This window comes from Spinacia oleracea, chromosome 6, assembly GCF_020520425.1.
Source record: "Spinacia oleracea cultivar Varoflay chromosome 6, BTI_SOV_V1, whole genome shotgun sequence".
Classification (NCBI taxonomy): Eukaryota; Viridiplantae; Streptophyta; class Magnoliopsida; order Caryophyllales; family Amaranthaceae; genus Spinacia; species Spinacia oleracea.
The window spans coordinates 10,657,986-10,668,239 of NC_079492.1; positions in this window are offsets into that span (position 1 = coordinate 10,657,986).

Sequence of the window (10,254 nt, forward strand, 5' to 3'; positions counted from 1 at the left end):
ACAAAAATAGTATTTTTCTGCCGAACCCAGAATTCTCAAATTCGAAGCCTAACTATGACTTTTCGAAGGTTTTAGTTTTTCGGATGCAAAATTTCGTAAATTTAAGATGTTAAATTAAATATTTGCGATTCCTGTTGATAAATCTTGAATTTTTGATTGACCTACTGCATATGTTTAACAAGTTTGAATGCCTAGTCTTGTTAATTATGCAATCTAATTTGTAATTATGATTAATTTGTTGAAAATTAGAATAATTTAGAATTAATTTGATTTTCATAATTAATTATAATTTAATTAGAAACCTATGATTAATAACCACCATAAAAATTGTAAATTTACGATAAATTTTAAATTTTTATGACCTAGACTTGAATCCATATCAATCGGAAATCAATTGGATAATAAATTTTCGATTTTTCGCCCTAAAATTATGAAATTAATAATATTTATTAATTTGTCATTAATTTTAAATATAAATTTTAAATTTTTATGCGATTCGTTCAAATAACTTGCACGCACGAAGCAATGGACGCTTCGTGTTACCCTTAAGGGGTGTTGTATAATGCGGGCATGCGACGACGAGCAAGGGAGCTCGTCGCCCGTGCGGCACGAATGCAATGAGCAAGGGCGTAGTGCACGAGCGCAAGGCAGCAGCCCTGCCTTGTGTCGTGTGCCACGAGCAATGAACGGATGGGCATGGGCGAGGGGCGAGCCAAGGCAGTCGCGTGTGGGCAGCAAGCGAGCTGCGCCACAGCGCGCGCTGCCTCGCATAACAGCGCGCAGCCTCGTGCGCAGCGAGCGCAAGCTCGCGTGCCACGAGCGCTGCGCACAGCATCACTCGCGCGCACCAGCGAGCGATCTCGCGCGCCAGCGAGCGATGGCTCGCGCGCACCAGCGAGCGATGGCTCGCGCGCACCAGCGAGCGATGGCTCGCGCGCGCGCAGCGAGCGATGCAGCGCCCCAGCGAGCGATGGCTCGCGCGCACCAGCGAGCGATCTCGCGCACCAGCGAGCGCGGTAACGCGCGCGCGCTGCGAGCGATAGCTCGCGTGCGGTGGGCGCTGTGCGGAGGCTTGCGTATGGGACAGCAGCAGCTATGCAACGAGCGCATGGGCTGCGCGCACATGGCCAGCAATGGCTGTGTGCGTACGGCCCATGGGCGTGCAACGCGTAGGGTGTTTGCGTTTCGATTAGATCGTTTTGAATGTTTAATTTGAAAATTTCAGTTCACGTAATTTTAATTAATTTTAAAATTAATAATTTGAATTAATTTCTTGGATTTTAATTTTGAATATTATAATTATAATAAATGGAATTTATTCTAATTATTTTACTAAAATTAAAATCATTAATTAATTTAAATGCGACTGAAATTAAATTAAATTTTGGATTCAATTATAAATTTATATGAGCTTTAAATTTTAATTTGTATGTTTCCGGTTAGACTAGAAATACAATTTTATGTTTAAAATTAGTAAAGCATATGAATTTATTGGTTTGAGTGGGAGCACTTTTTATTCATAAACTCTTGATTAGGTCTACAAATCCTTAAGGTTAAAACAACTCGATTAGAATTAATAAGGACTGAATAATTGGTAGATTATTGGTGCCCTTGATTAATTGCTGCAAATGTTTACGTGATGCATAATGTGTTTAACTAACCAGCTATGTGGGCCATTCATGATAATGAATGGGTGAATGGTATATATTGTATATGTACTGTTTTGCAGGTTATGAAGTGACTAGTATGGCCCAAATAGGATAGAAAATATGGTCTGCGTACCATTAATTTGAATGTAATTGGTCTAAAGTACCAAAGTTGTTTTTCAATTCAAATATGGTCTGCGTACCATCAAATAGTTGTAATTAGTTATAACTTATCCTATTTGAAGAAAATGGTGCCTCCCACGGAGATTTTCAAGACGGACTTTGAAGTCAAAGCTTCAAGATGAAGTCGGGCCATACTAGATCACAAATATCTTATGCATGTTTTAAGTTATTTATTGCTTTAAATATGTCTTAAAATGCATGAGATCAAAAGCTTGATTATGTTGCATGATTAAGGATTTTAGTTCACTTAAAATCTAACCAACATAGTAAGAGCCTTAAGTTCCAAACTTAAAAATTGAGTTAAAAGGTGCCATGCCAAAATATACACTTGCTTGGATATCCTTTACATCAATCTAGTAATAGTTTTCGCTCAGCGAGGTGTTACTTATTGGTCCTAAAGGGGCAAGGTACACAAATAATTGTGAGTACATGTTAGTTTTGGTGAAACTCAACGATATAAGTAAGGAGTCCTTTTATGTCGTGGCAAATTCGATAGGTTTACCTAATAAGTTCTTAGACGTACCTATCAACCAAGAATAGTTTCTAGACTATTAGCAAAAGGCTTTTGCTTACCTAAGATGTTCTAGGATTAAGTCAACAAACTGTGCTTAGTTCTTCAATGATTTTAGGATCTTGGAATCATTTTATTCACACCTGCCGGAACACATAACTTGAATAAAATGCTTAATAAACATTGAATTATGCATGAATGCTAGAATTTAAGTTTATTAAGAGAAACTGTGAATGGTTATTTATTTGTTTATTCTTTTCAATTGTAGTTTTTAATATGGCAAACAACAATTCATTCAACATTCGATCAATTCTCGAAAAGGAGAAGTTGAACGGGAAAAACTTCCTTGACTGGCAAAGGAACTTGCAAATAGTTCTTATGCAGGAAGAAAAGGAGTATGTCCTAGATGAGGCGATGCCCGAAGCTCCAGGCGACGGGATCACTCAGGCAGCCCTCAATCGTTGGATTGATGCCAACAAGGATGTGAAATGTCTAATGCTCGCCACTATGAGTGCGGATCTGCAGAAAACGTTCATCAACTCAGATGCTTTCACAATCATCAGTGAGTTGAAGAACATGTTCCAAGATCTGGCTCGAGTCGAAAGATTCGAGACTCATAGGCAAATTCTTGAGACCAAGCTTAAGAAAGGCGAGCCCGTAAGTCCACATGTTCTCAAAATGATTGGACTCATTGAGAATATGAGTCGGCTGGATCAGCAATTTTCTCAGGAAATGGCTATAGACACCATCCTCCATTCTCTTCATAGCGGGTATGATCAGTTCAAACTGAACTACAGTATGAATAGTCTGGACAAAACGCTCACTGAGCTTCACGGTATGCTGAAGACCGCTGAAAAGACGCTCAAAAGTGATAAGCAAGATGTGCTTATGGTGCGTGGGGGCAAGTTCAAGAAATCTGGAAAGAAGAGGAATGCTAAGAAAGGTGGCAACAAGGCCAGCCCAACTAAGCAAACTGGCGCCAAATCTGCAAAGAGAAAGGTCAGTCAACCCACTTCTGAATCCGAATGCTTCTACTGCAAGAAGAAGGGGCATTGGAAGAGAGATTGCTTGAAGCTAAAGGAAGATCAGAAGAACGGAACAGTCGTTCCATCTTCAGGTATTTTCGTTATAGACTGTATACTTGCTAATTCAACTTCTTGGGTATTAGATACTGGTTGTGGCTCACACTTATGTTCCAATCCACAGGGACTAAGAAGAAGTAGAAAGTTAAGCAAGGGTGAAGTCGACCTACGAGTGGGAAATGGAGCACGGATTGCTGCATTAGCCGTAGGAACTTACTATTTGTCGTTGCCCTCCGGGCTAGTTTTGGAACTGGAAGAATGTTTCCATGTTCCAAGTCTTACTAAAAACATCATTTCAGTTTCTTGCTTAGATGCTAAGGGATTTTCCTTTATAATAAAAGACAATAGTTGTTCGTTTTATTTTAAAGAGATGTTTTATGGATCTGCTAGATTAGTCAATGGACTTTATTTATTAGATCACGACAAACAAGTATATAACATAAATACCAAAAAGGCCAAAAAGGATGATTCAGATCTCACCTATCTGTGGCATTGTCGATTAGGCCATATAAACTTGAAACGCTTAGAAAGACTTCAAAGGGAAGGAATTCTAGAACCATTTGACTTAGAGGATTATGGTAAATGCGAATCATGTTTACTTGGCAAAATGACAAAGCAACCTTTCTCTAAAGTTGGAGAAAGAGCAAATGAACTATTGGGTTTAATCCATACAGATGTATGTGGACCAATGAGTACAAATGCTAGAGGTGGTTTCAGCTACTTTATCACTTTCACTGATGACTTCAGTAGGTATGGTTATGTCTACCTAATGAAGCATAAGTCTGAATCCTTTGACAAATTCAAGGAATTTCAGAGTGAAGTAGAGAATCAATTAGGCAAGAAGATTAAGGCACTGCGGTCTGATAGAGGCGGTGAATATCTGAGCTATGAATTTGATGACCATCTGAAAGAATGTGGAATTCTATCAGAATTGACTCCTCCTGGAACACCACAATGGAACGGTGTGTCAGAACGGAGGAACAGAACCTTGCTAGACATGGTCAGGTCAATGATGGGTCAGGCCGAACTTCCATTAGAATTTTGGGGACATGCACTAAATACAGCTGCACTCACTATAAATAGAGCTCCGTCTAAAGCTGTCGAAAAGACTCCATACGAATTATGGTTTGGAAAGCCTCCAAATGTGTCTTTTCTTAAGATTTGGGGATGTGAAGTTTACGTCAAACAGACAAACTTCATCCAAAATCTGACAAATGTATCCTTGTGGGCTATCCAAAGGAAACAAAGGGGTATTACTTCTACAATACATCTGAGAACAAAGTGTTTGTTGCTCGAGATGGTGTCTTTTTGGAGAAGGATCATATTTCCAAAATGACAAGTGGGAGAAAAGTAGACCTCGAAGAAATTCGAGTCGAACAACAAACTCTAGAGAATGCTCAAGATGACATTCAGGATGAAACTCAGAGACCTTTAGAAGAATCTGGTGAGAATCATGGTCAATCTAGAAATGTTACCCCGCGTAGATCGCAAAGATATAGATCTCAACCGGAAAGGTACTTAGGTATTTTGACGAACGAGAGCTATGACGTTCTATTACTTGAAAGTGATGAACCTGCGACTTACAAGCAAGCTATGACGAGCCCTAGCTCCAAGCAATGGCAAGAAGCCATGCAATCTGAATTAGACTCCATGTCTGAAAACCAAGTATGGGATTTGGTCGATTTGCCAGATGGCTACCAAGCCATTGGAAGCAAATGGGTTTTCAAACTGAAAAAGGACAAGGATGGGAAACTTGAAGTTTTCAAAGCTAGATTGGTTGCAAAAGGTTACAGGCAAGTCCACGGTGTGGATTACGATGAAACCTTTTCACCAGTTGCAATGCTAAAGTCTATTCGAATAATGTTAGCAATCGCTGCATATTACGATTACGAAATATGGCAGATGGATGTCAAAACTGCTTTCTTAAACGGCGTTTTAACAGAAACTGTGTTTATGACACAGCCTGAAGGTTTTGAGGATCCAAAGAATGCTAAAAAGGTATGCAAGCTAAAGAAGTCAATCTACGGATTGAAGCAGGCATCCAGGAGCTGGAATATACGTTTTGATGAAGCAGTCAGTGACTTTGGTTTCATCAAGAACGCGGACGAATCTTGTGTATACAAGAAGGTCAGTGGGAGCAAAATTGCTTTCCTAGTATTATATGTCGACGACATATTGCTTATCGGAAATGACATTCCTATGTTGAACTCTGTCAAGATTTGGCTTGGGAAATGTTTTTCGATGAAGGATCTAGGAGAAGCACAGTACATATTGGGCATCAAGATTTACAGAGATAGATCTAAAAAGATGATTGGACTTAGTCAAAGCACTTATATCAATAAGGTGCTTGATAGGTTCAAGATGGCGGACTCCAAGCGAGGCTACCTACCCATGTCTCATGGAATGACTCTAAGCAAGACTCAGTGCCCAAAAACACTTGATGAGCGTAGACGAATGAATGGGATTCCATATGCATCATTGATTGGTTCAATAATGTATGCTATGATATGTACACGCCCGGATGTTGCGTACGCACTCAGTGCTACGAGCAGATACCAGTCAGACCCAGGAGAGGCGCATTGGACTGCTGCCAAGAATATTCTGAAGTACCTGAAAAGGCACAAAGATGACTTCCTGGTCTATGGTGGAGATGATGAATTAATTGTTAAAGGCTATACGGACGCAAGTTTCCAAACCGACAAAGATGATTTCAGATCACAGTCTGGGTTTGTCTTCTGCCTCAACGGAGGAGCAGTAAGCTGGAAAAGTGCTAAGCAAAGCACCATTGCGGATTCTACAACTGAAGCGGAGTACATTGCTGCACATGAAGCAGCAAAGGAAGCTATATGGCTAAGGAAGTTCATAGGAGAACTTGGTGTAGTCCCCTCCATTAAAGGACCAATAGCCCTGTATTGTGATAATAACGGAGCTATTGCACAGGCAAAAGAGCCTAGACACCACCAGAGAGTCAAGCATGTACTTCGTAGATTTCACCTTCTACGAGAGTTCGTTGAAAGAAAAGAAGTCGAGATAAGCAAAATTGGAACTGATGACAACATATCAGATCCATTAACTAAACCTCTGCCGCAAGCGAAGCACAACTCGCACACTGCAGCTATGGGAATCAAGCATATTGGAGAATGGCTTTGATGTCTCTGTTTAATGTTTTAAAGTTTTAGAGTTTAAATCTTTGTAAAACATTATTGGTTAATCATTCACAATAAATGAAAGAAATTCATTTTTCCATTTAATTTGTGGTTTATTAAATGATGAGTCCCTTCAACTTGACGATATATTCAAGATAGACTGTCAGGACCAGTCCTGTGACTAAGAAATGTCTATCAAGTGAACTTGAATGTCAAAGGTTGAAAATGGTCCCTAATTGGAGTTTTCTGTAAAATTGGACGCATAGAAAACGTTAGACGATTAGAATGCAAGATGACTAGTAGTTCTGTTTCTTGAACTATGTGGACATGGCAATGTCATAATCATTTGCATAGATACTTACTTTGGGAAGACTAGTATCGGACAAGACCTATGAAACTTTACTGTAAGAGATGAAAGTCTGTCATAAGTAAAATTCATTAAATTATTAGACACTAAATCCTCAATACCTGAGTGATTTGAGATTACTTGTTTGAGAACTGGTTGCTTTGACGTTGACCAACCGTCGCACCGTAAAAGGAGGCTATAAAGGCAACGCTCAGGTAATCACCTATCAAACGAAGTCTAATCTCAAGATCGCAAGATTGGGATTGTCCTCCCATAAATCGGGATGAGATGCTTAAAAGTTGTACAAGGCCACTCGGAGAGCTAGAAACTGTGAAATGCATGGCCGTGCTCGGATGAATCATAGGCTATGATTATCTGTTTATTTGATCAGTTGAACTCTGAAACCGAGGAACACCTCTGGACATAATAAGGATGACAACTCTTACCTTATGTTCAAGAGCAAGCATCGAGCGACAAAGGAATTAGGAAATGCACACTTGTCCCTAAGGACAAGTGGGAGACTGAAGGAAATAATGCCCTTGGTCCAAGTATGCATTCTATGTTAAGTCTAATAAATGCGGTTCAGTATTAATTAACAAGTTAATAATTCAGTGAGATCAAGTGAGCTGAATGCCTAGCTAGAGGCCGCTTCAGTTCAAGTGGAATTAATGATATTAATCCACAGCTTACTCTTGACTGAACCCGTAGGGTCACACAAATAGTACGTAAACGGATCAAGTATTTAATGGCATTAAATACTCTATCTATGAATATTCGGAACCGACGGATCTTGGTTTCAGTGGGAGCTAAGATCGTCACAGGCAAGAAATGAATACTCCGGAAACGATGATATTGCCGGAAACGGAAATATGGATCGTATCGGAAATATGAATATTATCCAAGTCGTAGATGTTACCGGAAACGGAAACATGGTACGTATCGGAAAATATTATTGGAAATGGAAATATTACCAGAATCGGAAATATTGCCGGAAACGGAAATATTGTCAGAACCGGAAATATTACCGGAATCGGAAAATAATTCCGGAAACGGAAATATTAAATATTTGTTCGAAACGGAAATTAATTCCGGAATCGGAAATATTGAATATTGTTCATATCGGAAATAGATTCCGGAAATGGAAATTTAATCGGAAGCGTATCGTACGAATTAGCATCGGACGAGGCCTGCCGGACGAAGGCCCAGCACGAAGCCAGGCCATCGCCCAGCAAGCACGCACGCCACAGCCCAGCGCGCACAAGGCCGCGCATGCGTGGGCCGTGCTGCGCGGGCTGCTGCTCGCACGCGCATGGGCAGCCCTTGTGGCTGCCGTGTGTGTGTGAGTTTGAGCTCATGCAAGATTCCTGAATCTGCAAGAGTCAGTGTATGATTAAATGTCTATTCCTATTGGATAAATTGATTAAGTAGAATTCGTGTAGAATTCTAATTCCAATTAATTCGCATCCTACTAGGATTGCGATTCCTTTTCCATAACTCTATAAATAAAGGCCTAGGGGTCATAATTTATACACAAGTTTTTAAGTATTCAAAAGTGAGTTTTTGAGAGAAAATCAAACACACATCTTGCCCCAAAAGTGCCGAATTTTCTGAGTACCTTAAGGGCGATTCTAGTTGGTCAATCTTAAGGCGGATCCGGACGTGCTGTGGACTTTCTACGGAGGGACGACACTTGGAGTCCTAAAAGACTTGTTCTTGTTCGGTTCGGGCGCAGCTAGGGAAGGCACGCAACAAAGAGTATGCATCTAACTATGCTATATGATTATGTGTAAATAATATGTTTCCTGGGTTAATGGTTTTTCCGCATGATCTATGTAAATGTCATATGTATCATAACCTAACAGTTTTGTACTTCATTTTGGAATTCCTTGAACTTTTCAAAGGATTCCGACTTATGTCGCATGAGGTAAACATATCCAAATCTGCTCACATCATCAGTAAAAGTAATGAAATACCCGTACCCTCCCCTAGCCAAAGTACTCATAGGTCTGCAAACATCAGTATGTATGAGGGCTAAAAGATCATTGGCCCTTTCACTTGAGCCTGTGAAAGGAGACTTTGTCATTTTCCCCATTAAGCAAAACTCACATACTTCAAATGATTCAAAATCAAATGATTTGAGAATTCCATCCTTATGAAGTTTCTCTATGCGCTTTGAGCTTATGTGGCCTAATCGACAATGCCATAGGTAAGTAGGGTTCAAATCATTTGGTTTGTGTTTCTTGTTTTCTATGTGATAGATATGGTTTTGTAAGTCTAGTACATACAAACCATTTGATAATTTAGCAGAGACATAGAACATACCATTCAAATATGCTGAACAACAATTATTCATAATTTGAAATGAAAAACCTTCCGAATCCAAAATCGGAATAGAAATTATGTTCTTGGTAATAACTGGAACGTAATAACAATTATAAAGTTCTAATATTAAACCAGAAGGCAAGCGTAAACTATAATCTCCTACAGCTAAAGCAGCAACTCTTGCTCCATTGCCTACTCGGAGATCCACTTCGCCTTTGCTCAAGCTCCTACTTCTTTTTAGTCCCTGCACATTACCAATAATGTGAGATCCACAAGCGGTATCAAATACCCAAGAAGCAGTTGTAGCTAAATTAACTTCTATGACATAGATACCTGAAGTTAAAGCACCAGTCTTCTTATCCTCCAGATATTTAGGGCAGTTCCTCTTCCAATGACCAATCTTGTGGCAGTGGTAGCACTCATGTTGAGCAGCTACCTTAGCCTTGGGAGTGGCCTTTGGCTTGGTTGAAGAGTTCTCATTGGCAACTACCTTGCCCTTGTTCTTCTTCATGGGAGCCCCTTTCTTCTTGAACTGCTTACCTTTACTAACCATTAGAACATCCTTATGTTTAGGTTTACTTGGTAAGTTTCTCTCAGCCTGAATTAGTGAACCATGCAACTCTTGCAGGGTAGCCTCCCCTCCTTGCATGTAGAAGTTCAACTTAAAGTTATGAAAATCTTCAGGCAAGGATCTGATGACTATGTCAGTTGCCAGGTGAAGGAAATAATGCCCTTGGTCCAAGTATGCATTCTATGTTAAGTCTAATAAATGCGGTTCAGTATTAATTAACAAGTTAATAATTCAGTGAGATCAAGTGAGCTGAATGCCTAGCTAGAGGCCGCTTCAGTTCAAGTGGAATTAATGATATTAATCCACAGCTTACTCTTGACTGAACCCGTAGGGTCACACAAATAGTACGTAAACGGATCAAGTATTTAATGGCATTAAATACTCCATCTATGAATATTCGGAACCGACGGATCTTGGTTTCAGTGGGAGCTAAGATCGTCACAGGCA